The following is an 8,850-nucleotide window of genomic DNA, read 5'->3' on the forward strand; positions in this document are numbered from 1 at the left end:
TAAACATGTATCAAAAACATTTTCACTGTAGTGTGGATGCACCGAATGCCAGGATCTAATATGGGTCCCTCTAATTGGCGAGTGGACGTTTCAACCACCAAGCAAAGAAGCCCACTTGAAGTTTACTAACGAAATCCGCGCGGATTTTCCCTCAAATTCTAAGGCAGGCAGCCATGAAAGAGCCTTCATTCCAGAGCCATTCAACCATCTACGGCAAGACAAATGGTCTTTGGTAATCGTTGTGTAAAACATTCCCAAAACCACTCTCCCAAATTGCCCCAAAAATTATGGATCCTTTATCCTCTTCTTTTTCTTTTCCTTCTTCCTCCTCCTCTCTTCTTCTTCTGTAAATACGGATGAATTTTTAACGCAGGAGTTTTACTTCAATCCCGTTCGCGTTCATGAGATTCTCTTCATTAGAGTGTTTTAAAGTATTATGCAAAGGGAACCAAAATGTCTTCTAACTGAAGGTGTTTTCATTAACAGCTGAGGTTCCCTTAATAGAGATTTTGGTTTTAATAATTGTTCACGAAAGCAATGATCTCTTCACTGGGATAGTTTTAGTCACCCATAACCCATGCTATCTCTCTCTCTCTCTCTCTCTCTCTCTCTCTCTCTCTCTCTCTTTCTCTATCGTTATATATATATATATATATATATATAATTTCTATATAATCATAGTAAAACCGACTGCTGAGATAGGTGAGCACATGAATGTCTCCTAGATGAGCTAATAAGTCTTTGAGACATCCTAATTCTTGTAACTTCTTATAACTGTCCACACACATCACACACACACACATATATATATATAGATATATATGGGTCACCAATAGAGACTAACTGCCACATCTGCATATACTTTGTACATATACTCTTGTGATATCCTATGTCCATATTTTACCAGTGATCAGGAGCACAGAAGGAAGTGCTCGAAAAATATGGTTGCAACGTCCAAATAGCGTTTTTATGGCCTTTTATCTTCATATATATACATACACATACACTAGAAGTAATATGCTATTTATCATCACCAAGGTAATGTTTTATTACCATTCTCTCTCAGACGTCTCCCCCCCCCCCCCCCCGCCCCCCCGGTATATATCTCTCCCCCAGCGTCAAAAGATTGAACAGTCTGGGGCAGAATAAACTCGGCCAAGCGTCGTTTCGGGAGGAGGTCATAAGACTTCCTGTATCGAGGGTCCCTTGTCAATAAACACCGTAATGATGTAAATGCGATCTGAATTTCCGGCTGATATAAGCGGAAAAAAAGTATCTCTCTCTCTTCTCTCTCTCTCTCTCTCTCTAAGCGTCGTGTGCCCAACAGACAATTGAGTGTAAGTGAGAAACTGAAACTAAAGTTGAAGTGAATTCTCTCTCTCTCTCTCTCTCTCTCTCTCTCTCTCTCTCTCTCTCTCTCTTATATATATATATATATATATATATATATATATATATATGTATATATATATATTATATATATATATATATATATATATATATATATAGATATATATATATATATATTTGTATATAAGCAGCATCGGAGGGTGAGGGATACCAAAATCCTTTATATCTAATTTATTTTACTAACGTTTTCAGGACCATGTGTCCCATTTTCGAATCTAAAAATTAAAAGAACACAGAATTAAAAACAGATCAGATTAAAACATGATAAAAAGTTATTTCTTACAAAATGCAAGGGAGGTACAAGAGAAGGGATCAATGATTACAGGTAGTGCTGAAGGCAAAAGCTTGAGTGACTGCCAGGGTCCGATTTGGTTCCGACGGAACTCAAGATTGGTACAAAGGAGTTGACGTGGACTGAGTATTTATTGGGGAACCAGTTGTTTTGATAAAAAGAGATTCGAGTATTGCCAATTGGTGTTTCGTTTGGAGGTTTTGCCTATGATTTTGAAATCCTTGTATTTATATTGTACTTTGCATTTTTTTTCCATGGTCTCTAATGTCGGAACCAAACGGACCCTGCAGTCACTCAGCTTTTGCCTCAGCACTACCTGGTAATCACTGTTCCCTTCTCTTGTATCTCCCCTTGCATTAAGAAATAAATTTTTATCATGTTTTAATCTGAGTCGTTTTTAATTCTGTTGTTCTTTTATTTTTAGCTTCGAAAATGGGACACAGTCCTAAAACGTCAGCAAAATAAATTAGATTAAAGGATTTTGGTATCTCTCCACCCTCCGATGCTGCTTATCTGGTTTTAGCAATACCTCAACTTTAGTATATATATATATATATATATATATATATATATATATATATATATATATATATATATATATATATATATATATATATATATATATATATGCTGTTCCTAAAAGGCAGTGGGCATTTGTTTTTTTTTTTGTTTTTATATTTATTTATGGGAAGTCAATTCAGATGTGTTCGTGTGTCTATACGTACGTGCATGCACGTCGCAGTACGTACACATCGCACACAGAATAACAACCAACTGAAAATATTACTGTGATAGAAGTTTACGTTTACTCGTCATATTTAGCATCCATCTCTAACAAAGAAAGCAACTTTCTCGAAGAAATTTCAAAATCCTGAATTATAAAAACATCCTCAACGAGACATTTGGACAGCGAGGATGTTAATTAGCTTTCAGGCAAGATAACAATAGCCTTTCTTAGGACTGTCCAAGCATCTCAAGAGACTATGTTTTTATCTTTCAGGTATGATAAAAAAAATATCCTCTATTAGGTCGGTCAAAGTATCTGAGAGAGGGGAATGTCTTTATTATTCATGCAAAAAAAATTAAATAAAAAAAAAACCCTCTATGAGATACCTGGACAGGGACGATGTTTTTATAATACCTGGATTATAAAAAATCCTCTCTTAGGTCCAAGTATCTCAGAGAGAATGTTTTTACAATTCAGATTAAAAAAAAAAAACATAAACACATCCGCTCTGAGATACTTGGACAGACCTCAGAGTTTGTTTTTCTATTACCTGGATTATAAATACATCCTCTCTTAGGTCTGTCCAAGCGTCTCAGAGAAGATGTTTATACAATTCGAAAAAAAAAAAACATAAGCACATCATCACTGAAATACTTGGACAGACCTCAGAGGGTGTTTTTTTTTTTTTTTAATACCTGGATTATAAAAACACCCTCTCGAAGGTCTGTCCATGTGTCCCAGGATTTTATCATTTTTTATACATATAATTCAGACAAATAAAACCTAATAACATCTTCTCTAAGATACTTGGACAGACCTCAGGGGATGTTTTTTTCTAATACTTAGATTATAAAAACACCCTCTCTTAGCTCTGTCCATGTGTCCCAGGATTTCATTTTTTTTTTTTTTTTTTATAATTCAGGCAAATAAAACCTAATAACATCTCTAACATACTTGGACAAACCTTAGTTGCCACATTCAAGCTAAACCCTCTGAAAAAAAAATAGACGAAAACTCAAAAGTCAACTCAGAAAATAACAATTTAATCTTTCAAGTTTCCCCCGAGTACGAAAATAATCCCCGAGTTTATCATATGCTAATTATAACCCCATAAGAATTAGTGATAGGAATGAGCTGTCAAAGTAACCTAATTCAAAGAGTTCATGTATGATTCGCCCTCGTTACTAATTTCATTTTAAAAAAGTAATGCTTGGGCCCGAGTTCGATTAACTAAAAGCCTACGGATTTGAAAGAGCGTCAGCAGAGATTAATTATTACAGACACTTCTTAATTACTTTGGCCTAAATAGATTAAATTGTTTGTGGGTTCGTGGATTTTTTTCTATGAAGTATTATCATGATCCTGATACAAATCACATGTTTCCTAACAAAATTTTGGTTATCCATCTACCCACACACACACATACATACATACATATATGCATGCATACGTACATACCTATAACTATACATACACACACACACAAATATATATATATATATATATATATATATAATATATATATATATATATATATATATATATAATATAATATATTACGTTATAATATATATATATATACATACATAATAAGTTTCATTGTCAACAAGCCAATCAAAATGGAATTATTGGCAAGCACTCTAAAACCGTTCGTGAATTTTGTAATTTAAATTATACCAAAACGAAAAACAAAAATCCCTATTTTGTTGGGATCAACAGAACTAATTAGCATAAAAGGATATTACTGCATCTAACACTTCAATAAACCCTGTGACAAGTAAAGCTTCGTCTTTTACCTGTTTATCAAGACTTAAAATTAATAATTTTACAGCAACAATTTTTTTTCTCATTTAATGCCCAGCTTTTTAAAACACCTATATTATATTCTATTTTCTGATGCTTTCGATATTTTTTTTACAATAAGAAAACAACTCCGTATAATCTGTTGCTTTATCCATTTCTATCAAATTTTTTTTAGTTTTTTTATCAATACTTAAAATTTATTTTATTCTATTATTTATTTACTTATTTATTTAATTTTTGCTGACAGTAAAAATCAGCCTGTGATATCACTAAAGCTATCGTGATTGGCCTGAACCAGACGTCACAGCTCAGATACTTCGACCAATCGGAAGCAAGATAGTTTGAAATGATATCGACTGAAAATATTTACTATCGGACTGAAACAATTAAGACATTAATTATTCAAGGCTTACATAAGTGATTCAGCTGTATCAGTCAGAAGACCAATTAATACAGTGGGTAACTTAGAGGCATTAAATGTAATTTGAGAAGCTTTTGTATACACGTTGTCCATAAAGTCCCACTACCATTACAAGTATTTATGGCTTTGATGGTACTGGGACTTTATGGTACAACCCTGTAATATCACAAACCAATGCCCTCTAACACTCATTTTTCACACACTATTTGGATGCGCCTGTCACTACAAAGGCTTAGATCCAAATGCAAGAACATGAAGTAATTCTGAATCCCGTAACACGACTCGAACCCGCAGCCAGAATATCAGAACGAGTCCATCTCGCCGACCTGACAGCCTTCTCGTGGTCAGGTAGGAAACTTGACCTCGTTCAGATACTCTGAATACTCGTTCGCGTTCTTCTAAGGACTCCAGAACTACTTCATATTCTTGCATTTGGATCTAAGGCTTTGTTGTGACAAGCGTATCCAAGGAGTGTGAAGAATTCGAGGAGTTGCAGTGCTCATTGCAATCATATAGCCTTCATGTTTCAGGAAACTGTAGAGACAAATATATTACCGGTTAGATAAAAATGGTTAGCAAATTTGTTTTCTGCGACTAGCAGTCCTATACCGTGGTTTGGTTTGTATGGTGTTTTTACGTTGCATGGAACCAGTGGTTATTCAGCAACGGGACCAACGGCTTTACGTGACTTCCGAACCACGTCGAGAGTGAACTTCTGTCACCAGAAATACACATCTCTCACTCCTCAATGGAATGGCCGAGAATCGAACCCGCGACCACCGAGGTGAGAAGCAAACACCAAACCAACCACGCCACTGAGGCGCTTGCCAACGTATATACCATAAGTTGCCGACATGTATAAGATAAGTTGTAAACTTTGTATCAAAAACATTTTCACTGTAGTGTGGATGCACCGAATGCCAGGATCTAATAGGGTCACTCTAATTGGGTCAGTGGACGTTTTCAACCACCAAGCAAAGAAGCCCACTTGAAGTTTACTAACGAAATCCGCGCGGATTTTCCCTAAAATTCTAAGGCAGGCAGCCATGAAAGAGCCTTCATTCCAGAGCCATTCAACCATCTACGGCAAGACAAATGGTCTTTGGTAATCGTTGTGTAAAACATTCCCAAAACCACTCTCCCAAATTGCCCCAAAAATTATGGATCCTTTATCCTCTTCTTTTTCTTTTCCTTCTTCCTCCTCCTCCTCTTTCTTCTTCTGTAAATACAGATGAATTTTTAACGCAGGAGTTTTACTTCAATCACCGTTCGCGTTCATGAGATTCTCTTCATTAGAGTGTTTTAAAGTATTATGCAAAGGGAACCAAAATGTCTTCTAACTGAAGGTGTTTTCATTAACAGCTGAGGTTCCCTTAATAGAGAGGTTTTAAATAATTGTTCACGAAAGCAATGATCTCTTCACTGGGATAGTTTTAGTCACCCATAACCCATGCTATCTCTCTCTCTCTCTCTCTCTCTTTATATATATATATATATATATATATATATATATATCTATATATATATATATAATTTCTATATAATCATAGTAAAACCTACTGCTTGAGATAGGTGAGCACATGATGTCTCCTAGGATGAGCTAATAAGTGAGAACATCCTAATTCTTGTAACTTTCTTATAACTGTCACACACATACACACATATATATATATATATGGGTCACCAATAGAGACTAACTGCCACACTTGTATATGCTTTGTATATATACTCTTGTAAGATATCCTATGTCCTATTTTACCAGTGATCAGGAGCACAGAAGGAGTGCTCGAAAAAATATGGTTGCAACGTCCAAATAGTGTTTTTATGGGCCTTTATCTTCATATATATACATACACACATACACATAGAAATGTAATATGCCCTATAATATCATCACCAAGGTAATGTTTTATTACCATTCTCTCTCAGACATCTCCCCCCCCCCCCCCCACCCCAGTAATATATCTCTCCCCAGCGTCAAAAGATTGAACAGTCTGGGGCAGAATAAATAAACTCGGCCAAGCGTTCGTTTCGGAGGAGTTCATAAGACTTCCTGTATCGAGGGTCCCCTTGTCAATAACACCGTATGATGTAAATGCGATCTGAATTTCGGTTGATATGAGCGGAAAAAAAAGTATCTCTCTCTCTCTCTCTCTCTCTCTCTCTCTCTCTCTATATATATATAGCTATATATATATATATATATATATATATATATATATATATATATATATATAATATATATATATATATATTTTATAAATATATATATATATATTATATATATATATATATATATATCTATATATATTATATATATATATATATATGATAATCAGCATCGGAGGTGGAGGGATACCAAAATCCTTTAATCTAATTTATTTTACTGACGTTTTAGGACTGTGTCCCATATTCGAATCTAAAATTAAAAGAACAACAGAATTAAAAACAGACTCAGATTAAAACATGATAAAAAGTTATTTCTTAAACCAAAATGCAAAGGGAGGTACAAGAGAAGGGATCAATGATTACCAGGTAGTGCTGAAGGCAAAAGCTGAGTGACTGCCAGGGTCCGATTTGGTTCCGATGGAAACTCAAGATTGGTACAAAGGAGTTGACGTGGACTGAGTATTTAATTGGGGGAACCAGTTGTTTGATAAAAAGAGATTCGAGTATTGCCAATTGGCGTTCGTTTGGAGTTTGCCTATGATTTTGAAATCCTTGTAATTTATATTGTACTTGCATTTTTTTCCATGGTCTCTAATGTCGGAACCAAAACGGACCCTGGCAGTCACTCAGCTTTTGCCTTCAGCACTACCTGGTAATCACTGTTCCCTTCTCTTGTATCTCCCCTTGCATTAAGAAATAAATTTTTATCATGTTTTAATCTGAGTCTGTTTTTTAATTCTGTTGTTCTTTTAATTTTTAGCTTCGAAAATGGGACACAGTCCTAAAAAGTCAGCAAAAATAATTAGATTAAAGGATTTTGGTATCTCTCCACCCTCCGATGCTGCTTATCTGTTTTAAGCCAATAGCCATCAACTTTAGTATATATTATATATATATATATATATATATATATAATATATATATATATGCGTGTTCCTAAAATGCAGTGGGCATTTTGTTTTGTTTTATATTTATTTATGGGAAGTCAATTCAGATGTGTGTTCGTGTGTCTATACGTACGTGCATGCACGCTCGCAAGTACGTACACATACGCACACAGAATAACAACCAACTGAAAATATTACTGTGATAGAAGTTTACGTTACTCGTCTATATTTAGCATCCATCTCTAACAAAGAAAGCAACTTTCTCGAAGAAATTTCAATATCCTGAATTATAAAAACATCCTCAACGAGACATTTGGACAGCGAGGATGTTAATTAGCTTTCAGGCAAGATAACAATAGCCTTTCTTAGGACTGTCCCAAGCATCTCAAGAGACTATGTTTTTTATCTTTCAGGTATGATAAAAAAAAATATCCTCTATTAGGTCGGTCAAAGTATCTGAGAGAGGGGAATGTCTTTATTATTCATGCAAAAAAAATTAAATAAAAAAAAACCCTCTATGAGATACTGGGACAGGGACGATGTTTTTATAATACCTGGATTATAAAAAATCCTCTCAGGTCCAAGTATCTCAGAGAGAATGTTTTTGTTTACAATTCAGATTTCAAAAAAAAAAAAAAACATAAACACATCCGCTCTGAGATACTTGGACAGACCTCAGAGTTTGTTTTTCTATTACCTGGATTATAAATACATCCTCTCTTAGGTCTGTCCAAGCGTCTCAGAGAAGATGTTTATACAATTCGAAAAAAAAAAACATAAGCACATCATCACTGAAATACTTGGACAGACCTCAGAGGGTGTTTTTTTTTTTTTTAATACCTGGATTATAAAAACACCCTCTCGAAGGTCTGTCCATGTGTCCCAGGATTTTATCATTTTTTATACATATAATTCAGACAAATAAAACCTAATAACATCTTCTCTAAGATACTTGGACAGACCTCAGGGGATGTTTTTTTTCTAATACTTAGATTATAAAAACACCCTCTCTTAGCTCTGTCCATGTGTTCCAGGATTTTTTTTTTTTTTTTTTTTTTTATTTTTTTTTTTTTTTTTTTTTTATAATTCAGGCAAATAAAACCTAATAACATCTCTAACATACTTGGACAAACCTTAGGTG

This window comes from Macrobrachium nipponense, chromosome 27 (assembly GCF_015104395.2).
Source record: "Macrobrachium nipponense isolate FS-2020 chromosome 27, ASM1510439v2, whole genome shotgun sequence".
NCBI classification, from domain to species: domain Eukaryota; kingdom Metazoa; phylum Arthropoda; class Malacostraca; order Decapoda; family Palaemonidae; genus Macrobrachium; species Macrobrachium nipponense.